Source organism: Sinohyriopsis cumingii, chromosome 4 (assembly GCF_028554795.1).
Source record: "Sinohyriopsis cumingii isolate HCF-2022 chromosome 4, ASM2855479v2, whole genome shotgun sequence".
Lineage (NCBI taxonomy): Eukaryota > Metazoa > Mollusca > Bivalvia > Unionida > Unionidae > Sinohyriopsis > Sinohyriopsis cumingii.
This window is the reverse complement of record NC_142964.1, coordinates 33,943,254-33,969,211: the sequence shown is the minus strand read 5'-3', so window position 1 is coordinate 33,969,211 and position 25,958 is coordinate 33,943,254. Positions and strand designations below refer to the sequence as shown.

General features: G+C 37.3%; 1 long non-coding RNA gene across 1 annotated transcript in view; it reads left to right on the top strand.

The window, feature by feature from the left end:
- The window catches only part of LOC149800911 (uncharacterized), a 43,732-nt gene extending 19,326 nt beyond the window's left edge, over positions 1–24,406 (top strand). Inside the window, exon 3 of the long non-coding RNA XR_016420434.1 lies at positions 24,183–24,406. This is a non-coding gene — a long non-coding RNA (uncharacterized LOC149800911). The remainder of the gene's footprint in view (positions 1–24,182) is intronic.
- Positions 24,407–25,958: the final 1,552 nt, after the last annotated feature.

The window sequence follows — 25,958 nt, the reverse complement described above, 5'->3', positions numbered from 1 at the left end:
GACAATATTTTTGTGTACGTATTGACCGATCTCCATGCTCTAACTCTGCTCCATCGACTAGAATATGTTTAATTTTGCTGTAACATACGAGCTGAGCTTTTATGCGTAAATCAGCTGTTATGTGCGCGCAAACTACAATTTCCAAATTAAAATTGAAATTGATGTTCGTGCTGTGCATCGTCCTCTATCTTATTACTATTGTACATGTGAAACTCAAACGGAATAACCGTATAAGATGATCATTTTGATGAAGTCAAACGGAATAACAGTATAAGACGAGCAAGTTGATGAACTCAAACGGAATAATCGTATAAGACGAGTACTTTGGTGATTTATTTGAAGCCAAGACATAAATTAATTCCAGTCCTGCTTTACTAGGCTTACGTACATTCTCCGCATTACTCTTGCATTATTATGTAAGTCGTATTTAGACATGCTTTTTTTTTAAGAAGGACCAGCATTTTTATTCTATTCCCAGTGTATCACAACAAATTACGTCTATTCGATCCATTGCAATAGAATAACTTATTAGACATATGATTTGCATTCAGTAAAAAAAAGAATGAATTATAAGGGTAACATGTCGGATATAAACGATTGGCAAATAAATGTAATTTAAATTGTTTTGCACCACTTGTAATATATTGAACATGGGTAACCATACAGAGGTACTATCAATTATGACTTTGAAGATTCCAAGGATAAAAGACATTAAAAGTAGAAGATAATGAACTGCTAGCTACTCACACCGTTCTGTACGTATAGATAAGGCAAAACTAATTTGGACTGACAGCGTTGAAGTTGTAGGCTATCTGATGATTTCAATCTTAATTGAAATTTTTTTGTACCATGTTGTGAGTGAAGTTTCAACAGACCCATCCAAAATTGTTAAACTAAAGTTTATTCCAAAAATAACAGAAATAAGAAGAATGCTGATCCAGTGGTCTAAACAAATGATTACTCCATATAGAAAAATAGTTGTTCTTAAAGGTCTCTGAGGATCACAAATTAATCATTTATTATTTCACCTGATAATATTATAAATGAACTCTTTGCGATACTCGTGGAATGGTCACCTGATATAATCAAAAGGATTCGTGTTTGTAAAGAGTCGCAAGAAACTTATTTGAACGCATATTGAATGTGAACACTTGTTCAAAAAACAAAAATTAAAAATTATTCCTAATTTTCATGATTTGTTTCTTTCTGACGGTACCTTTGAAAATGGAATTTGGAAGAAAGTTTTTGTATCTTAGCCGAGTATCAAGACAATGGTGCAATGATTTAAATATTCAAGAGTCGTATAAAAGCATTTTCTGTAATGCACCAAGTCAGAAAGATTCAAAACTTCGATGGTTCAGTTCCAGCTTCACGGAAATTTGGCATCTAAGAGCTTTTATTGAAAATTGTTGTAGCAGGATTGAAACCGGGTGTGACTTGATCTATTGAAAATACTAAACACAATTACGCGAATGAGATGTTTCTTTATAATACATTTGAATACTGAATAATTCTGAAAGCTTATGCGAACAAAGTCCGACAGGGAATATAGCAAATAATACAACAATTTTGTAACAAAATGGTGCAAAAAAAGTCCAACACTAGATACAAGAGTAACATTCCTAAAGTGGAATCGATCAAAGCATGAAATTTGAACAAATAAGCATAAATGATCCTGTATATTAACGGACGTCATCAACGTATTGCAAAATATGACTAATGCATGGAAGTATGCACAAGTACTGTTGACATATGAATCTATCTATGTGATCAATGCATGACATTCATAAAAGAGCCTCATTGATGTGTGGGTTCATCAGCAAGCACAATCTGGGAATGATTGAATTCCCACATGTAGTGACAGTGACTTTGATATTTCCAAATATCGTAATACTGAACTGGATTCTCAAAAGTGAAAGGTATGATATTTATCTCCTGGCGTGCAGTCAACAACTACGAGACGTTTCCGACTCTAGATTTCAGGTTCAATTATGAAGAAACGGACTCGTATTGTTCGCTACTCTCTGTCCACCGAAGTATCAGCAGACTTACCAGTCCAGAATCGTTGGCCCATCACACTAAGTAAACGAATTCCTTCCTTCGTCACCATCAATCGCGGTATTCAGGTTCTACAAAACCCAGATGTAAAGATACCGATTAGTAGCTTTTTTACACTGCCTGTAAAGCCATTGCGAGTGATGGGTTTTGTTTTACTTCTGTCATGGCCATGTGCTAAATCTATACTGTTGGATCACCTCTTATCTGGGATCGTGCAGCAATCTGGTTTTATGACATTTATTGTTGTGTAAAAAAAATTGTTTCTGTTTTCAGAGTTGAGTGAAAAAAGTTTATTTTTCATTTAAATTCATAAGCGATATGCTTCGGTTTCAACAGAATTTCTATCTAGTGATATTTTATCTGCGAAGATTTCATGTACATGTATTAAGTTCTCTACGATATTTGTACTGAGCATATCGGAGTGCAAATTCAAAATGCCTACATTACATGATCATGCCAATCTTTTGAATGTCTTTTCATCTAGTTAGCAAGACCTCTTCGGTGGTCTAGTGGTTAGAACTTCCGCCTCGTATGCGAGAGGTAGCGGGATCGAACCCTTTCTGAATACTATCAAAGACTTTAAAAAGAGGGTTCTAGCAGCTGCATTGGTGAGCGCTTAGCCTTAAGAGGTTAGTGTTAGGACTTGTCGACCTGATTTAAGGATAATGTGACTGGGTGGGACATGATGCTACTTGTTTGAGGCATGATGCCCCAGGGCAATACTTCACAATAAACTGCCACACCGCAGATACCGTAGCAATATGACTTTAAAATTAATTTTGTAGCTACGTTCAAATCCAAAGCACACACACTCTAGTTAGCAAATAGATAGAAGGTCTCTTCTCTTTTCTACTCCGACTGAGAATGTATATACACTGTATGCCTGTTGGTTTAAATGAGAAAACTCTACAGTTCATCAACTTTGATATTAGACACATCTTACTGAAATGTATGGCAATAATTGATTTGCTACGTAAAACGAACCGAACAAGTGACGACTGCAATGCACCTGTAACATTTTCAGTAAAATACAAGAACGAGGCTACTGAGTATAGAAACAATAATCATGCATGACTTCGATAATTAAACCTACAAGCGAATAACTGATTTTGATTTATTCACTTTAGATTGAATACTGATCGAACTAAGCTGCATCAGTAGAAAGCCTGATCTGTCTACCGATCTCCAGTCTCCTAATTATACCTACCTCAAACTCTTCCCCATTATGAACTGATCAATCCGAATGAGTGCTAGAGGTGACGTCAGCTTTTATCGATGGAGAAGTAATCACCATGGCAGACTCTAATACAACTACAGTTCTGATATTAATAACAAATGCTACGATATTGTATGATAGATGCCATCTTGCTTCAGCCGCCCAACGCAGCATAGATAAAGTTACATCAATTCCCTATTCTCACTCCAGCTAAGACTAATAGAAGCAGCAGGGAAGCTGAACAGACCAGCGTTTCCAGCCAAAATAAACCTTCCTACGCGAACTTTCTCCGTAGAAGCCTCAGAAATAAAAAATAAAGCCTTCTACGGAGATCAATTTTCATGCATTTCAGACCAAGTGCATCGGGTGGTCGCGCCGTGTGTGTTAGTAAATATAGCGTCCAGGACAGGAAAATAAAAATCAGGGAATAATTTTTTGTGTTATTTTTTTTGTTGCATGGTGGGGCTGCTTTGGTCCATTTTACGTCGCATTAAAATAATATACTTGAAAATAATATGAGTCGGAAAACTAGCACAGTTGGAGAGCCTCATTCTGCTAGATTAGCGCGAGAACAATTAGCGGCAATAAAGAAACTTATCCCGGCAAAAGAATTATATAAGAAAAAAGTTCGTGAGCACGAAGACGTAGAGCAGGGTTTTACCGAATTATCATCAAAATTATTAAAGCCAGTCACGGAAGTAACCGAAAGAGTCTTTTTTGGCGACGATGACGATCCGGATATCAGAAAACGTGGAATTCTTCCTGTGTTGAGAGGTATTGAGGAACATTCACGAGTATTACCGGATCGACTGGCAATACTAGCACAACAACACGATCAAGCACAACCAACAAAAGCAATTGGTTTTAAAATAAAAAGGAAAAAAACTGGAGCAAGATCATTCCATCTCGAGGATATAAGAGGAAATTTTACCGAGGAAGGATGGGAAATAATATCACAGCCGTTCTCGACGATTTATGATATAGATAAATTTGGTAAATTTGCGGAAGATTATTTTAGTGGTCGAGGAGAATATCTGACTAATGAAGGGAAAAAAAGATACGCAAATCGTAAAATTTGGTATAATATGTTATATAAAGTTTACTCGGGAAGATCACAGGTGAGAGAAACGGATCCATATTACAGAAGATTTCTTAGGGCTGCACAGGAAACACAAAATTACAATAAAGAACAGGCGGAATTGCTAAAAATACCTAAATCTCCACGAAGAAGAAAAACAAAACGAAAAGAAAAAGTTCAACCACAGGAAGAAGAAATTCAACCACAGGAGTTTGAATTTCAACCACAGGAGTTGAAAGAAGATATTCAACCACAGGAATTGGAAGAAGATATTCAACCACAGGAATTAGGGGCCAGACCAAAGGAAAAAAGTCAACCTCGGGAAAAAAAGAAAAAACCAAAAAAGAAAAAGGATAAGAGCGACCAGGAACCAATACCAGAAGAAAAAGTTCAACCAAGCGATTACAAACCACCTGGGGATGAGAGAGTTCGAGCATTAACTGAGGAAGAAATTGCATCTCGTTTAGGAAGATCAATTGATTACAGTAAACCTGCTGATGATTACTTCAGAGAAGACAATATCGATGAGCTCAATGATAATTTTGCAAGATTATATGTTGCTGCGAATTATACTCCAGAAAATAGAAGATTATTCTTGCGAGAAAATTTCGTTGATATAATCAGATCAGGAGATTGGCCGGCGATAATTTATTTTGGTAGTTTAAGAAAGCCGATAAATTTATACGATCACGAATATTTAAAATTTCTAAGGGAGGTCGATGAATATAAAGAGATGCAAAGGAAACGATTATCATTGCCAACAACACCAGAACCAAAAACAGGAAGTGGATATACCATTTGCCCTGACAGCGTCGTCAACGATGTATCTCGCCTCGAAATATTAATAGGAGGAAAGCGAGCCGGAAATAACTCTTCTGAAATAATCAACGAGGCCTCAGATATTTGCCAGCGATTATTCCGCGGCGGTGTCATCAATTCCCACATTTACAAAGAGCTCGTTGACGAACTCATCGATTAAAACAATCACATTTAGATAACATGATCGTTCACAAACATCAACGCAGACCTAGACAGGTCCGCATAGTTAACTCTCGATTGCCCGTATATAAATATATTCACGGTAACGGATTAGGCGATATCGTTGGAAGCCTCGTCACGCGGGTAGTCCCTAAAATCGGACCTGCAGCTAAACAAATTGCATCAAAAGCAATAGGAAAAATTGGCGAGACTGTCATCTCTGGTATTGGTAATTTAGCCAGTAAAGGCTTCAATGTTGTCAAAAGCAAAATATCAAATTTAATGGGTAAAAAAAAGCAGCCCGTCAAATTACCTAGCACCAGCGAAATGCCCGCCGAGGTCAGTAAAGCTATAAACGACGCAGCAAATAAAAAAATAAATGACCTAGCACAGGAAGTTGCAAATACAAGTTTCGCAAATAACCTAGCAAAGGAAGTTGCGAACACAAGTTTCATATCGGGTAGCGGTCTTCGTTTTAGATGAAATTCTTAATAATAAATGTTCGCACAAGTGTCAAACGAAGTGTTCGACATGGACGAGCCTGTAGGTAGAGACACATCCGTGCGTGATTTCCAGTATTTCTCGTACGACGCAGTTGAACCAAATACATCTAATCGCTTGGAAATTCAAGTTCACGATACGACAAGATATTTTCTTCCATCTGAGGCATATATCGAAGTTGTTGGGGAAATTCTTAAGGCGGATAATACCGCCTATGGAGCAAATTTTAGAGTCGGGTTTGTTAACAACGGCATTATGGCATTATTCAAAAACGCCACTTATATGATCGACGGAAGAGAAATTGAATCGATTACCAATGATGTTGATTTAGCAACGACGATAATAGGCCTAGCCAGATATTCGGATGATTTTACTAGATCAGCTGGCCCTAGCATGATGTTTGCTAAAGATAATTTTGATCGTCCTGATAGCAGACAATTCGATATCAGACGACCAAATGATCGTGCCAATCCTGCTGTTCCTGCTGGTATCGAAGATATGATCATTAATACTAATCCTGATTATAATCTCGGATTTGCCACGCGAAAATCTATGCTAACACCAGATCGCAGAAGATTCTCTTGTGCTATTCCGCTATCCCATATATTTGGATTTTGCAGACATTTCAGGAAAATTATCTACGGAGCAAAACATACCGTAACGTTTGTCAGAAAAGGAAATAGCGATGATGCTATCTGGCGAGAAGGTGCTATCAATTACATTACTGGCGTGATAGATGCCAATGCCGATGTCGTAAATGCCGGTGTGGTAAAATTACTTAAATTTACTTTGTGGATGCCAGCGATAACTCCATCAATAATCGAGGAAGAAAAATTATTGTCATTCATGAACCAGGGCGGTAAATCTGTCATGTCATGGCTGACAACAACAACAGATTCCACAAATACCGATATTAATGGTGATTTTACCTGGAGAATTGCATCGCAGCAAGGTACCTCTGCACCTAGGCATATCTTTATCGCTTTTTTGCGTAACGGAACATATCATCAATTACACAGTCACATGATATTTGATAGTATCCAAGCAACAAATGTGTCTCTGAGAGTAAATGGCCAACAAGAACCATCCGAGGAAATATCAATTGATTTTGCCAACTATTCTACGGCCCGCGCATATCATCGCTTGTTAAGTTTCATGGGTCGCGATCAAAATATCGATACCGGATTGCAAATATCACAGCTAGATTTTAATACTCACTATCCTATCTATTACTTTTCTCTGGAACATCTCGATTTGGTAAAACAATCTGTTGTCGATATCCATTTCAAAGCCAGAATTACCACGGGAGGTGCTTTACATAAAGCAGTCGCGGTGATTCTCAGCGATAGAACAATGATCTTGGAAGGCATCAGTGGCAGAATGAGAGTCATCGACGCTCCTGTCGAGAAAATGTAACAAAAATCTAGATTTTCTAAATTTAGATTAAACGATTATTAATATGCCATACGAACACGTCAGCGTAACTCTGACCCCGGGTCAGATGAAAAAACTCCAAACAGCAACAGCAAAGCGATGCGGTGTGAAATTAACCCTGAAAAACGATCAAATTCAGGGCGGTCCTAACAAACTATCGCTAACTAAAAATCAACGTGAACGCTTTACCAAAGCCAAATCAGCGAATTCTGGCGTTCATGTGAATCTTAGTATAGGTGCCATCAGAGACATGGTCAAAACGGGCGGAATTTTCCCTTTCCTAGCCGCTATTCCTGGATTATTATCCGGGGCTCTTCCGGCAATTGCAAAAGCGATAGGATTAGGTGCGGCCGGAGCTGTAGGCGACAAACTAGTACAAAAAGTAATGGGAGGGCGATACGGTAAATAAAAGGGAAGCGGCCTTTATCTAAGACGACTCCCGTACGGATCCGGCCTAAGATTAGCACGCCCTATTCAAATTTAGATTTATTCAGCGAAGGAAAAAATAAAAAAATTAAATTTTTCAGAGGCGTATTTATGCGGGATCAACTACCAGAAAAACCAAATTCCACCGAGACGGGAATAATAAATCTCGATTCAAATACCGGTCCTGGCACACATTGGGTCGCCTACACGATTAATCCTCGCGAAGTTGTTTATTTTGACTCGTATGGACTAGCGCCACCAAAAGAATTCGTCAATTACGTGTCAAAGTTAAATATTCCGATTTGGTATTCGACACTTCCGACGCAGACGTTAATGGATCCACCGATATGCGGCCCAGAATCAATTGATGTCCTCGACGCAATTTAAAAATCATCCGGTCCGTATCATAGAATCGTATTTGAATATGCCATAGATAAATATCATGGTTGATATTTACGGGAGATTCCTCTACAGGAAGAAGGAAGCAGAAGTGACTGACGTCGATCTATCAAAATTCGCAACCAGGGATGATATTAATAATCTTCTATCGCTGTCAGAGGTAGATCCTGGCGAAGTTGCTGTTTTTCAGAGCCGCGAAGGAAGATTACAAACAAGCAACGTCAAAATAACTTATATAATCAAGCGAGACGAATATAACGATCGCATTAATCAATTTACTCACCTATCAGATTCGGTATCAAAATCCATCGCTGATATCGCCGATATTATAGCGAAGTTACCCCTGAAGGCTAATATCGCGGATGTGGAAAAAAAGGACAACGAGCTATCAGCAACGTTGCTTCTAAAGGCCGATAAAACATTATACGACGATCTTCAGGACAGATTGACAAAAAGACTTAACAGGCTAAATAACGATCTTAAAAAACTCGATGATACTTTAGCTAAATTTAGCAAAAAAATCGAGGAAGATATAAAAACATCCGGCGATAATTCCGCCGCCGCGCATGAACTAGCAAAGAAAAAAGTCGATCAAGCATCGCACGATGATCTCAGCGAAAAGGTAGGAAAAATCAACAGGGACATCACTAACGTTTTCGCCGATATTACCGAAATAAAAACCGTAATGAGTCAGAAAAGCGATAAAACATTACACGACGATCTCAGCGAGAAAACAATAAAAATCAACGAGGATATTATCAAAATTAACGAGGAAATTAATGCGATACGTGATTTGGCGCGTCAAAAGATAGATATATCATTGTACGACGGAGAAATTCGAGATTTAAGTGCGAAACTTCTTGACGCAACTACAAAAATTAACGATATTAACACAAAAATATCGTCGACAAATCTTGGAAGATTAGCGCGTATTAATATACCATCCGAGGTAGAAACAAAAAATCTTCCCTGCCATGTACCATTTGTGTTAAAAACACACAAAGGTACATGGACACCCGAGAATAACACATTTAGCTTTACCGCGTCAATTACTGGAGTATATCGAATATTTTTTCTCTCCGTGATAAGATTCAAGATAATAACCTTGGGTCACACCCACGACGAATTTTTTAATATTTTGATGATTGTAAATATCGAGGAAACATTTACGCTAGAACCACCAGATAGAACCACGACGGGACCAACCAGTTATGTTGTAATTATCGAATATTTATCCGGAACATACCACACAATTGGTTAGATAACCTAACTAATAAATGACTGCATCGGATTACCGATACAATCAGGCGCGTTCATGGCAGGATTCGTTAAAAAAGCTCCTCGACGAATATCAGATAAAAATAAAAAAAATATCAACGCAGATTAATTGCCATCGATGTTGCCGTATACGCGGTAAGCGCAATTATCGCCGGCGCAGGTATAATCTTATCCGCGGTAACAACAATCGCGCCAATCGTAGCAACGATAATAATCTCGTCGACAACGACAATCGCGGGTGTTCTTAATATTATCGCAAAAAAAATATCATCATGCACGAATGAAAAATTGTCTCTATACACGAGTAAATTATCCCAGGTCAACGAGGCGTATTCGAAATTATCATCGCTGCTTTCTGAGAGCCTCAACGACGGCGTTATATCCGATCTAGAATTTTCCATGATGGTAAATATCTACTCTGAGATTGAACAAATGAATATCAATAATGTCGGAACTAACTCAAATCGTGACAAACACGACACCGCCGATAACAACGCTGATATCGGCAAGCTCAACCAGGCCAGAATTTAATATCGATTTTCCAACACCAATTAGCGTTAAAGAAATTGCGCTGTCACAGTTACGCGTCTATAACAGCTGGCCCAATGTTAGATCGAAATCATTTGGTAGATTATCGTCGAATAATTCGCTTGTTTTTGCCAATAAAAACCGTCCCGATGGAACTCCCGATTGGATCGTCGTTGGCATACCAACAGGCAGTTACGAAATTGAGCAAATCGATAAAGAACTTACTGGTAGGATATCAAATATAACCGGCGATGCTACGCCAGGAATAAAAATATCTGCGCACGAACCAACGCTGTCATCGATAATCGAGGTAAAATCGCCATATGTCGTCGATATTTACCAGTCGTCGATCAGGACAGTTCTAGGTTGGCCCGAAATCACACCTCTGGCAAAACCAGAAAAATCTGATTTTATTATTCCAGGTTGGCACGAAGAAGCTCCTCCAGAGCTACCGGAGTCAAAAAAATCAGATTTTACCACCGACGAAGGATGGTACGGAGATTATAGACACAGGATTACGATCCACAATGCCATCAACCTCATGAACAACCACAAATTTAACCTGGTAATGTTCGCTTTTACTTTCAGGGACAACAAAATTCTCTCGTGGTTGCCTCTTCCTAAAATTCCCCCTGGTGTGGAAATCTTCGACGCTACCAACATTAACAGGATAATAGCCCCCATAGACGGTATCTTGATAAGAAGAACCATCGACGATTTTAATCAAGAACATAAAATACATTTAAATTTATTGCGGGGATTCTTTCATGAATGTATCTTAAATAAATCAGGCTCATGCAGCGAAATTATCTATCACGTGAAGTTTTTAAATCAACTCGCGAATGATGTTGAATATTATCACAATATGTTCATTCGGGCGATAACCGACGATATATCAATTGCCGATTACGTTCTTCCTATTAGCAGCTTCAAGTTGATCAAAAATTCAGGAGAAAAACAAAAATTCATGACAGTATTTGGATTAACCGAGGAAACATTACCAAATTTCAAATTTCCTGATTATGACGTTGATAAAATGAGAAAATCCGTCGTTGATACCATCGATGAGTTATTTCCGAAGTTACATGCCGCGTGGACTAAAAAAATACAATCAGAATCGATTCTCAAACATAATAATGATCCTGCCGGGCAAGGGCGGCATATCTCGCCAGGTATCGTTAACATAACGGAGGTTATCGCGATTTATCTTCACGCGGATGTCGTTGAAGGTAGCTACAACGCAGATGCGTCTGTGTCAGAGCAGGTGCAGCAGGGATTTATCTTATATTCGTTTTCACCTAGCGCATCTCCGGGTTTTTTGATAATAAAAGAGCCAGTAAATCCGTTTTATCTGCGATGTCACAATCGATTATTATCGAAGATAAATTTCAAACTGACGGACCAGAATGGAAATTTGCTTGATATACGCGGGGAAACACTAAGTATCAACTTGCTGGTGAGATCGTGAAATAATCTAAGATTCTTCAAGTTCTACCCCGCAGAAAAAATGGCCAAAAAAAATAAATAAAAACCAGGAAATTTTTCAAAATTAGTAAAATTTTTTAATTTTGATGGGGTAAATACCCGTCAAATTGAGTAATTTATATAATTTCGTAAATCTGCTGGGGTAAATACCCGTCAAATTGAGTAATTTATATAATTTTATGTTTTTGATGGGGTAAATGGTAGTCAGAAACAAGAAAATTGTACAATTTCAGTAAATAAATTAATTTAGTAAATAATAAAAAAAAATAATAAAAATCAGAGAAATTAAGAAATTTGTGTAATTTTATGTTTTTGATGGGGTAAATACCCGTCAAATCGAGTAATTTATATAATTTCGTAAATCTGCTGGGGTAAATACCCGTCAAATTGAGTAATTTATATAATTTCGTAAATTTGTTTAGGTAAATGGTAGTCAGAAACAAGAAAATTGCACAATTTCAGTAAAATAAATAAAAAAAATAATAAAATTTAGAATCGGAGATTCTTGAAATTTTTTTTTTTTTGTTGATAGAAATTTTTAAGAATCTTCGATTCTAATTTTACTCTCATCAACCAGCTTTTTTAGCTGCCTGACGCGCGAACTTGTAATTTTTCTCGACTCGTACTCGTCTGATAAACTCGACCTTACTTTTTCTACCAGCGTCGATAATTTAACGAAATCCTCGATTTGATCATCGCTGACAGACGCAAGCGATTGATACATCGCAATCTGGATTTTCTTTATGAACTTGTATTCGGATGGCAGCGTGTACCTGTACTCGAGTTTTCCTTGGACGATCGTTTCAAATTCGGACCGGATTTTACCTGCGTCCAAATCCGAAGGTAAATTTATATTTTTATTTTTCAGATCCTCGATGGCTTTGATGATGTTGTTTACGTTTTCCTCGTTCATTTTATATTATATTTGTAATCTTCAATTTAATTTTCTTCGGATATTATTGGAACATAATAAAATTTGATCCACACACCAAATCGGTAGGAGAATGCCGCGCTAGTTATTTTTTCTGCCGCACGCATTACTGAGGCTGGATTAATACTAAAATATCTTGCAGCGATATTCATCGATGTAAACACAATTTCCTCATTTGTTTCTTGATTTACTGATTTGACTGCCTTAGATGGTCGCCGTACGCCACCAGTATTACCAAATTTGGAATTTTCACTCGGAGTTACCACCTGAAGATTTAACAGTTTGTTGTTAAGTTTATCTCCGTCGATGTGGTCGATAACAAGACGACTTTTATTGGTCCGTGAAAACGCTCGTATACGAACTTATGACAAAAATAACTTGCGCATCTTCGTTTTTTGTTTTTGTTAATGGTAAAAATAAGATAACCTGAATTACAAACATGACCAACACGATTCTTTGTTTTAATATTCCTAACGATACCATCGGACGACGCCTCGTATCCAGTGATCGTTGGGTGAGATTTAAATTCGCATGTCATTGTTGTTTCTGGAATTGCTGATTTCAGACTCATATAGTAATATCTATATGTTTAAATCGTTATTAGCTTGAAATCGATTAATATAATCTTCTTCGCATGTTATGACCGACGAGGATCTTTTTTCATAATACCGCCGCAATTCCCGAAAATTTTTTCCTCCACAAGCCAGACATAATCGAGTTTTTCCTCGCGTGCCAACTTGGCAAACTAAGCAACGTTGTGGTCCTTTACTACCACGCCGAATCGCATGTATGTGAGCGCCGCAATAATCGCCTCTGCAGGATTTGTCACAGAATTTTGTTGAGCCGATTAATATCCACTTGCATTGATTCATTATAATTTAAACATATGTCTAAAATATAATCATGGATGTATTTGATCTTGATGAGGCAGAATATATTATACCTGAGGTTGATCGAGCGAAGAAAGAATTCTTTGACGATGGAGCTGTTCACACTTGGTCGACCTGGAAAACAAATTCCATCGATGCTACGATGAATTTGGAGCGAGCCAAGAAAATAATCGAGCATATAAAGACCAAGTACCACGAAGAGCGATTTATCTTTGGAATAAAATTTATCGCACAAATGCCCGATGATACCTGGATTATTCGCGATAAGCGAGATCCTGTGCGTGGTGGCAAGAAAAACGTTGTTCTCGATAAGAATTCTAAGCCTGGATTGTTACTTGGAATCGATGGCCCTTATTATGCTAGATCTTACCCGGCCAGCGCTGTTGTTTATGGAATTTATCGGCTAAATAACAACCCGGATGTGAAAAATCTACCTACGATGAAAGAATCACCGATGATAAATTGCGTGGCCGAGCGTATTATCGAGCACATGAAAAACGCTCGACGTGGATCTGGTTTGACCCAGTTGAGGCTAGATAAAATTAACGCGTGGGCGAAGACTGTCGCTGATGGTGCATCGGTGGATGATGTAGCTGTGTTGAGTAAAAAAACTTAAATTTCCAATCACGGTGAAAACGTTATCGGGAGAAATATTATACTCGTCGCCGTATAGATCCCGAGGAGCACCAATCGAGATTGTCGATCACAATTCCCATGCGTGGTCGCAATCGGTAATGATATTTCCGCGGGATCGTATGGTCAAATTTTATCCCTTGAAATTTTCCACGGCGGATGTTGCGAAAGATAATTCCGATGCCATGTTTAGATTTATCAAAAAAATAAGCGCATCCAATCCAATATCGATATGGTTGTTTTCGAGCGAAGAAAGATACGATCAATTTATCCTACCATGCGGTGATATTTACAGAGACGAACTATTGCACGAGTCGATGAGGAAACTCGCGGTGAAATATTCGTCGAATCCCGATCAATTACTAACGAATTGCTTCACAATTCCGTCTGTGGCCGCTCATGCCGCTAGAGAGAAAAACTCGTGGAAGCCTACGAGGAACGAATATCTCGCTGATATTCAACTTAGTTGTATCGAGTACGGTCATGGCGGACTGTGGAATACCAGGTATGATTTCGAAGAAATGATCTCCGTTGACATGAGCGCGTGTTATCCTGGAAGTTTCCTTGGATATGGCGATTGTGCAGATTATTTTGCTAAATTCGGCCATCCTACCAGCGAAATGACAAGAGTAGCAATTAACGGACCGTTGCCTGATTTTGTCATGACCGGATTCGCTTGTGTTACGTCGTTTGAGTTTGCTGAAAATTTACATAAAATTTGTTATATTTGGTTCGGCAGGTATTTATCTCAGCGTCGTTGGGTTCCTACGGTGTTATTGAGATATATGCTAGATTCGTCGATGTTAGTGTCGTTGACGGTGAGCGAGGCGATTATATCGTATAGGACACAGACCGATGTGTGGCTACCGACGGACTGTGACAACGCGAAAGATATAGGAAGAAAGATAATTGGCAAATTTACTCAAGGTGGATCTGTTGATCACAAACATCGACACGCAAGGTTGTTTATCAACGATGCGGAGATGGATTTTATAATCGCCGATACGGTATCAAGAGGAATATTTTGTAACAGAGAGAATATTATGATTGATGGAACAAAGTTAGGTACCGTAATTAGCTATCTTGACGGAGAATCAGCGCAATATACACATTTACGATCATCGATGCTCGCTTATGTTAGTATAAATTTGCTCTCGATGATAAACAAATTTTCTGATATCGCAGTAAGAGTCGCGACAGATTCGTTTTATATCGATAAAAAATACCAAGATAGGTTGGAAAATTTAATCACCGACGGTAGCTCATGGGGAACCTGGAGGATAAAAAACGAGGATATCCTAGATTATTGTGAAGACGCCGATGTTGAAGATCGCGATGAATTCCATCAAGGTAGATTTGAAAAATCTTCGATAGAATCTTCGATTCTGGAATTTTCGACAGCCGCATCTGCTTTTGACCCAATTTCACGCAGCAAATTCGTTTACCTAAATGGGCCTGGCGGTAGCGGTAAAACAACGCGAGTAATAAATTTATTTGCGAACTCCGATATGATCGTGTTGACTCCGACTCACAGATTAGCGCGAGAAATAAAGCAGCGTGGCGTTAATTCTTGCACGTATCACAGTTATTTCAAATATAGCGGTGGATCATGGGACTCGGTGCGTATGGGCGATAAATATATCAACAAGATCATTATATTTGATGAGATTTGCACGGTAAATTTAGATATACTAAAATCGATATTAGCTTGGCTGGGAGGGAAAAATACCGCTGTGATAATGTGCGGCGATCACGGCCAACCTGATCCGATTGATGGCGAATCGCCTCATGAATGGCTCAGAAACTTCGTTGATTATTACGAGGAAATTGACGCTGATTATAGATCTACAGATATTTTGTTGACCGAGTTTAAAAAATTGATTCGATTACAACCGAATAAGATTCAATGTGACGTCATGAGAAAAATAATTGATGAGACTCCGATGAGCGATTTTCTAAATTTGTGGCGTCCCGATCATTTGATTGTCGCTAGTAGAAAAATTGTTCGTGATATTATTCAGGAAATGTTATTTAAGCTACATTGTGAGAAATTTCCAACGCTGCAGGTACCGTTATGTTATAGACCCGCTAATACTCGACGACAAAATATTAATATTATTTTGCCATGTGGAGAGGAAAAGATTTTGGTCTTGAATGATATTATCTTTGTTGATATTAATCTTGTCAATGAAGCGCTAAATGCAGAAAAATCACCGTGGAAATTAGGCTACGCAACAACGATACATTCATCGCAGGGATTGACCGTAGATGGTCAAGTTTGGATCGTCGATGACAGAATTTCTTGGTCAAATTTGGTATATTTGGCAGTGTCGAGAGTAAGAAAATTATCCCAGCTAGGACGAATTCGAGTAAACTACATCAGTGACGCTGGCGGTAGTTGAGTATCTTCTGGTACTATTTGTAATTCTTCTTTGGTAAATCCGCGTTGTGGCGCTAACGAATCTAGGATATAAATCGCTGGTCTTCCTGACGATCTTGTCACGGCGGATATTTTATGTGTTGTAACGCTCCAGGTTGGATCGGTTGCTCTTTTTCTGCCTCCTTCAGCCTCGCCTTCTTTATACAAATACCTGACTGTGACGCTACCTAGTACAGGCTGAATCGTGAAATCTCGCTTTAGTGGTATATTCGATTTTGTAATTGCAATTGCAGGTTTCATTGCTATTGTTCGAGTTATTTCATTATTCAGCGCGTTAATTACATGAGGCAATCTTGATACCCAATCGTGAGATCGATTATCCTGAATAAATTCACGCGCGTATTGGTATCCGAATAATCGTTCTGCGAGCGTTTTATTGAATCTTTCGACGATAGCTTGATTGTGATGAACACCTACAATACCGCGACGGATTTTAACATTATTCTTTTTCATCAGTGAAGTAACCGCGCCAAGAAATTCTCGACCTGGATCAACCTGGAGAAGATTCGGCCATGTTAACGGGGATCGTGAATAAATTTCGCTAAATGCCTTAGCAATTTCCATTGCTGTTTTATTCGATAATGGCTCTGCTTCTTTATACCTGCTAGCGATATCAACGATTGTCAGGACATATTTGTATGTGACTCCGTCAACGGTATCATGAGGAAGAAACATAAGATCCGCTTGATGGACCTCATTAGGGACACTGACGGTGAAACTCGCGTATGGTATTTTTTTAGGTGGAGGAAGATATATTTGCCAGATTGCCTGTTTCGATAACCACGATTCAGCGACGGATTGTTTTACTTTAGCGGCTTTGGCGAGTTTGGCGATCGCTGATTTTCCTCGCCAAAATCCTCGCGAAGAATAATATATCTGCTCCATATTATTTACCAGCGCCGAATACTAATTTGCCTTTCATCGCGCCTTTTATCAACCAGGATGCCAATTTCTCTTTGAAACTTTTATCAGGAATCGCGTCTAGTGCATGAATTAGCTTGATATCAGCGAGATGTCTCTGTTGTAAATCTCCGCTGCGATATGCAAGATCGTGGTAGTAACAAGCTTTATCGATAGCGTTTACCGGATTTTCGCCTTGATATGGTTGGTTATTATCGTCAAGTCTGATATCGAGTCTCGTTCCAGGTCCGCAATAATTATATCCAGGTAGACGTTTCTCTCCGGGATATTTCGCCCAGGGCAGCCCAGGTAGATTTTTCATGGAGGCGGCAATGTCTCCTCCGGTTCTAGTTTTTTTTTACAAATCTGAACTTGCGCGTCTTACAAACTTCACATTCTCATGCAATTGCGTTCCTGTTGTTGCGTGTGACGATTTCGGTTGGATTTATCGTAGCTGTGTGCTTGCGGCACTTCACACAATATAGATCCATGTATTTTAGTAACATGAATGTAATTGATTTTTCAGCCACGAAACGACGCGAGCAAGTGAAACATCATGCGGTATTACCGAATTCGATTAGAATGATAATCATCGGTCCATCTGGATCTGGTAAGACACAATTGTTATTGAATTTGATAATGCGATGGCTAAAATGGGACAAATTGTATTTGGTTGCACCATCCGTTGACGATCAACGTTGTTATCAAGTATTAAAAGAATTTAGCGACAATACCGACGAAGGCACAATCGAATTTATCACAGACATCAATGAAGCTCCATCCGTGGAGAATTTGGACGGCGATGTTAATAATCTTGTTGTTTTCGATGACGTTATGCTGGACAAGCAGACCAACCCGGCTAGGATATTCTCGCGTGGCAGACACAAGAACACCGATGTTATTTACGTGACACAGAGATATACGCAGATTCCAAAGGTGATTAGGGACAATTGCAACATTTTATCTGTGTTCAATGGCGTAGACACGCACACGCTGAGAAATATCCATCAGACCTGGTGCAACGGTGACATGGATATAAATAAATTTAAAAATCTATTCAGCCGCGCTCAGGCAACGCCGCACGGTTTCATCACGATAAATCTTCATGATCCACGCAGTCGGTATCGAATTGGTCTTGATCAAATTTATTCATGAAAAAGCAGCCCCACCATGCAACAAAAAAAATAACACAAAAAATTATTCCCTGATTTTTATTTTCCTGTCCTGGACGCTATATTTACTAACACACACGGCGCGACCACCCGATGCACTTGGTCTGAAATGCATGAAAATTGATCTCCGTAGAAGGCTTTATTTTTGATTTCTGAGGCTTCTACGGAGAAAGTTCGCGTAGGAAGGTTTATTTTGGCTGGAAACGCTGGTCTGTTCAGCTTCCCTGCTGCTAATAGACGAACCAGAATTGTACAGATTCACTGGGGTTTTAGGTCCATAATCTTTCCTCGAACGTACGCCTCACGGAGTCTACCAGTAATTATTTATTTATTTTTGGGGGGGGGGGATTTTTCCACCGCAAAGCCAATAAGCACGTATAAGCCATATGTATACACAGAATAGAGTATTTTAAATGAGGAAAGAAACCTAGCACAACGTGTTGGATAATGGAAAAATTCACAGAGGAGAACATTTATATTCGCAAGACTGCTGAAACTTTTCCTGCGATACCGCTCATTTGATATAGGCATGGGGCACTGATAACGCGTGAAAACCTTGTAGATGTTGTTGAGATTTGACATTATCTAATATAGTAAATCTGCAAGTTCTCTAATAGATGTTACTTATATTACTTAATAGACTTATGAAATCGCATGAAAACATGTAACTATGTGCAAAATATTGATTTTTGGGTGTTTATAAAAATTTTAAAAATAGTTTTTTGTTAAACGAAGTGAGGGGAGCAAAATTAGTTTATTGTATTGTCCATTTATAAGAGAGTGAAAAATAAACTAGACTGTGAAAACACTGGTAAATTTTAAATAATGCAGTAGCTCTGTGTAAAACAGTGTCCCAGTGAAACAAAACATCCTGTGACAAATTACGAAACAAAGTACGTATGTTTCTTCCTCTCAACGTAAGTAAATTGGTATAAACTCACAATTTGTAGAGAGGTGTTGGAAATAATTTCTAAATTTAATATATATAAAAGAAAACAATCTCAGTATCAATAGAGAATTATGTTTTTATATTAAGATTGATGTGTTAGAAAACAATTTACATAATAATGATATATTGATTTGTCAACAGTTGTGTAGTGCTAAATAAAGAAATGAGGGAGCACAACAAAGAAACGAGGGAACACATATTATTCATATGCGGTGGGACAATGGCGAGCGCAAATATGTGAACGCGCAAAACTAAGTGAACATCCTACCCACGCGTTCTCACTGCATTACACCCTTGTTTGTAAATATCTAACACCAGAAAACACGCCCTGCGATGTTTCAAAAATGATTCGATTCAGATTGTAAATTCATTCAAGATGATCCGATTAGTACAATGTGAAGAAATAATAAATTACATCTTTGACGTGGATATATATATATATATATATATATATATATATATATATATATATATATATATATATATATATATATATATATATATATATATATATATATATATATATATATATATTAAAAATAACAAGATAGCGTTAATTTTTAAACCAGTTATTTTACCCCTAAAATTTTGTGTAAAATATGTCCACAGATGCTAACTCTTTGAGGATGTTTTGAATCCATCATGTATGCCATTTGTCTTTCTCGTTTTAACATTCTCAGCTCAGGGTTATTTTGTAAGATTTATTTATATCCATCACTGTATTTTTCGTATGCTTGTGCGTCCAGAATGTTTCCCTGCCGCTTATCATTAATAAGGGTTACACAGACCTCTCTGTAAGGGAATCTTCGTCTCACTTCCTTCAATTCAGCATATCTTTTTTGTATCGTTTGTTTTTCAAAATAGAGGAGACTTTCATATTGTCTGTACCCATGCCCATGGTCCTTCAAGCAAGGCAGGAACTTGTGATGTTTCGCTTGACGGCAAACGTATCACGTTCATGTTTTCATTCAATCATTTATTCCATCCTTTATTGTCATATTTGCAACTACATCTGTTTATTAATCCGTTTCTTTGTGAATAGCGAATAGTTTTGTATGAATAACTGGTCAAATGGAAAACAGAATCAAGTAGATTATTTACGGCAGTAATAAATAACACTTATTTACCACACCTCAGAAAAAATATTAAGGCACGGGGTAATAATTGACCTGTTACGGCCGTCATGTGAAAATTGCTCAGAATCCATGCAGTTCTTTTTGGGAAAATATGTTCCTTGAAATAAAAGAACCCAAACAATTTTACAATAATTTTGTACGTTTTGTTTGGACCATGTATGTTTAGCTTTTCTCTTGTCGCTGTGCTAGAAAATGTCTTGGTCTACATCATATTTTGACAGGTTTTGCACCTTTCATCGCCAGAGGGGCCAGATTGAGTAGGGTGGTCTTGATTAGTGATTGGCCAGGATGTCTTCTCAGTTTTTTGGGGGGGCTCCGGTTGGCTGCTACAAGTTTGTTCGGGAGTATTAACTTTAGTACGTCCAACGATTCCACGATGGGTCAGTGTTTCCCGATGATTTTACCGACAAATACCAGTATCTACTCCCAACCAGCTGTCATCCAAAGCAGTGCATTAGGAACATCCCATATAGCCAGGCACTGAGGATACGTAGAATTTGCTCTGACGATGAAACATTTATATAAAGGTCTGAAGAGCTAAATAAACATTTAATTTACCGAGGCTACGACAAAGACCGGATTGCAGAGGCAACCCAAAGGGTTAAACAAACAGACCGCAATGTCCTACTAAAATATGGAAAGAAGGAAAAGGCTGATATGATACCATTTATTCTGACCTACTATCCAGACAACCCCAAAGTAGGTAAAATCATCGGGTACACAAAAGGATCAACAAAGAATGTAATTTTTTTCATCACATGTAAGATCTGCAGCCTTCAGTACGTCGGAGAAACTGAAAAGCTACCAAGAAGGATCAACCTTCATAGATCTGATTGGATGACAAAGAAGCGGTACAGAAGCCCGGTCGCAGAACACTTCTCCTCCCCTGGCCACACTTTTAGTGATATAACACTTACTTCAATCGCTTACAAGCCCAGCTGGAGTTCCGAAACCAGGAAAGAAAAGGAATCTTACTGAATACGCCACCTTAGAACATTGAAACCAAGCGGTTTAAACCAAAAAGACTAGAAAAAGAAAGCTATGCACAAACAAAATTAGATTTTGCAGCCGACATAATTTCTTTTAAATAATTCTCCAAAGTTGCTTAATAACATATAATTACTAATATAACAATGAAATATCCGGGATATAATTTGCACTTACATAAATTTACATAAAATAACAGATGTCGTTACGGCTCATTGATTTCTTGGTCGATAAAAATATTTTCCAGCATCCGCAACAAGTTGAAATAAAATGGTTGAAACATAACATATTTAAAGGTTTAATTCCTGTAGAAACAGCCATGTAAAGCTTTGCAAACAAAATGGTATTTGTGTTTTATTTGTTTCTTTTGTCTATGTTTTGTATATACCTTTGAAAAAACCCATTAAGAGTCGACAACGCTCAGACTGGTTAGATATTAGTTTTGCACTGTTCGTTGTCAGTTAATTGCATCTACCTTAATCAAAACCTGACACACGTGATCCATTGCTGGATCCAGTGCACTTGAAAGGATTGTTATTCGCCATTGAATTTGTATTCTTTATATATATATATATATATATATATATATATATATATATATATATATATATATATATATATATATATATATATATTCTAGACTATGAAACCCTACTCCATTCGATCATTATAGCATTATCAGGGCCCATTTGTGTAGAAAAGCACTGTAGTAAAGCATTCATTTCCATGTTATTCTTCCAAGTATCTTCAAAATAGAATTGACAAGTAAGTACAGACCAGTCAAACGGCGAATAGATGCTTGTTAAATGCGGTCGTACAAAGTTTGCATTTGAATCAGATTCAAGCATTTCGTAAATAAAATTATTAAAATCGCTTTAGGCTAGGAAAAATCACTTAGTCTAAATCTCATGATGAACGCCGTGACACTTCTTCTACTCAGCTGATCTATCTTTAGGAGTTCATGGATAAAAAAGCACAACAGCTATCTTTGATATTTTCATACGACATATTATTTTTTCCCGACAGAACGTGTAATATTTGATGAGTCAGCTTTTCCTGATCAACATTGCTTTGAGATTTGCTTACTTTGCCTCACCATAAATAACATTATAAACAGTAACAAAACGCTCGTGTAAGGCTTTCATTCTGCAATTTGTTATATTGGGTATTCGAGCTCGGAGTTTACGTATTTCTGTCATTCCTTACAAGATTATATTCCACAGCTAATCCTGCCGCCGTCTAATTGATTTCTGGTCAAGATTGCATGGCAAGACTGCAATAATACCACTCCACTTGCTTCTGCTATGTGTAGTTTTACCATCCTAATTGACTTCATTTATATTAGAAAAAATGACTTTTACAGTAGATGAATATTATCTATATTAGAATTTTCGATGGCGAGGAACCTCCTTTGAAACATTTAAAATTTGCTATTAAAGACCATTTAATTTCATTCTTTCGCTGAAATATTACAAGGAATGTAACCTCTCTACATTTCAAGCGCTTGTGAACCGTTAGTACATATCTTTGGAATTTAAATGGCATCTTTCTTTATCTGTTAATTGGCCTTATATCTCGTTTCGTCTTATAATTTTAGATAATTGCAACCTCTTATAATCTGACATCTACAAAGAAAAAAATATAGGCAATCGTTTTAACTTTAGCTAAGCAAGTGTTCTGTTTTTGTTGGTAAAAAAACTACATTTTGTTCAACTTCTGTGTCGGTAACATATGCCAACAGTTATTGCATAGTACTTTGATTGCATATATGTGTCGGTACCATATGCCAACAGTTATTGCATAGTACTTTGATTGCATATATGTGTCGGTAACATATGCCAACAGTTATTGCATAGTACTTTGATTGCATATATGTGTCGGTACCATATGCCAACAGTTATTGCATAGTACTTTGATTGCATATATGTGTCGGTAACATATGCCAACAGTTATTGCATAGTACTTTGATTGCATATATGTGTCGGTAACATATGCCAGCAGTTACTGCATAGTACTTTGATTGCATATATGTGTTGATAACATATGCCAACAGTTAGTGCATAGTACATTCATTGCATATGTTTGCTGATTTGGCTTTCCGTCTCACAAATATATATTGAAAATAAATTACTTTAGATTAAATCGATCTTCATTTTTCTAATCTGTATTTTAAAACCTGAACCATAAACTGTGAATCGGTATATCACGTGATTGGTTGTAGGCTATATCATATTGAAATGTAATAGTTTTGCATGAAACAGACGGAATAGGATTGCCTCCCGCATTTTGTGACATTTTGTTGAATCGGGAATTAACGTTCATATCTTCATTTGCCTATTGAACTTGTCTCTTTAAAAAATGTGCTTGTACGATAGTTCAGCTTTCTAAATATAGAGACAATAATACAATAATAACCGTCAATAGTCGTAAAAAATTGTATTGCCGACTGTCCGATGCAGGCTTTGCTTCATCTACCGTGTGAGAGCTACGTCATTACCAAATATAATTGCTTGATTGTACTCGCATCTGACAGACAAATATATTATTTCATTTCCTTCGTGCTAAATTCAGCGTTGTAAATGGAGAAGAACTGTATAAGCTACTGGCTTTCGCTTTAATCATTTACCTTCTGTATTGTAATCTCCAACTACAAATTTTGAAATAAAGTATGTATAAACTAAGTCAGCAAAATGACATGATGAAAACATAAGATTTCCCTTTACGTCAAGAGACTTATGTCTATAAATTGTTTCTTCTTTGCAGAAACGGAAAAACAACGGATAAATCACAACATAAATATGTGTACATTTGGGAAGAGTTTGTTTAATAAAGGTCGAAGAGAAAAAAGAATTTCAAGCGAACCGATTATGATTGTTATAAAAGAATGGGAAATGAAAAAAAAGTATCATGTCTATTCAGCTTCGTCATGACAACACCTTTACAGACCAGTCGCAATTGACAGAAGGAATATCATTGTTTATTGAAGAACAGGGAAACATTAAAGAGCTGTTTTGATATCAGCTTCATTCTACATCTTCACGAAATGTCTCTTATGCGAGATGTACATTTTAAACACGGGATTCTTTTATACGACATTGTCTGACGGTTTTCCGAATCTAACAGGTCTTAATTACTTCCCACGGTTCCTGTGCTTTCAGTGCTATACTTTCTATACATGAAACAAACTCATTTCGCATTGTCAGCTTTTTATGATATAAGTCGAATTCTACGTAATAAGACCGTTTATTTAAGGTATCAAATGGTGTTGACTCACTATTATTTGTGCTATCATTTCAATTAAGGAATTTATGTTTAAGACGAAAAGTCATTTAATAAAGACAGTTTCTCAGTTTTAGTTATCTGTAGATAATCAAGAGTCTTAGTCCTCTCTGTCGTCAGGAAATTAAAATGTAAATTTTTATTTTCTATTTTCTCTGTTCAGCATATAGAGAAATATATTCTTCTAAGGAAGCACGCGTTTCAACAGCATATGTACGACGATACGGTTCTTATCTTATAATGGTCTCCAAACGATTCAGCAAGTTCTTACAGTGGAAAGTCTACTTCAACCAGTCCTTACCGTGGAAATAAATCTTTAACCAGTCCGTACAGTGGAAAGAAATGAAAAAAATCTAGTATATCTCTATTTGCTGAATGAAATTTACTTTTAGTCTGACTATATATATATATATATATATATATATATATATATATATATATATATATATATATATATATATATACTAGCTAATTAATTTTTGTTGACCATCTTTCTGTCCGTCTTTCAAGCTTTACTTGCTTTGTCCGTTGCGTTGCGAATTCAGTATTCACAAGTAATATTTCCAATATTGGCCTCAAACATTTCGCACGTGTCTGCAGGACTTGTCAGTTCACGCCCATTACGGGCCCCGAGTTGCTGAGTGGTCTAAAGCGCTCTCCGTTACGGATCGCTGCCATCTCACCTCTGCGTGGGTTCGAGTCTCGGATTCGGCTAATGTGGGTATGTGAGAAAGCTTGCCAGTAGCTTCTCGTGGGTCGGTGGTTCTTTTTGGGGTTTTCTCGGGTTCTTCTTCCATCATTAATATTGGCCGCCATGTATAGCCATTCCTATCGTTTGTGTCTTCCCCAACTATATGTAGGTTTATTTGACACAACAGATTCAATAATCCTCACTAAATAATTTAATTGTTTTGATTTTATTTTAAATATTTAAAAAAACATTTTTTAAACAAAATTAATTATTAATTGTTCAAGGTCTGATAATACAAATTAGGTTATTCTTTGATATCAATGCATTTACAAGCTCATGTTTATTCTCGACTACCTGAATCTAACGAAAATATTCATTGCAATTCATGTCAAACAATTTTAAGAGAGGACAAAGACCTTTTTTTCAAACATTTCATATAATATCAACAACCATTGGATACATATGGAGTTCGAACAAGTCAAAACGGTTTCTTCTGATTCTTTTTAAAATAATCACATTTTAGATGCATTTGTCTGCTATATTTTTTGTTTTATTTTTTGATAATTACT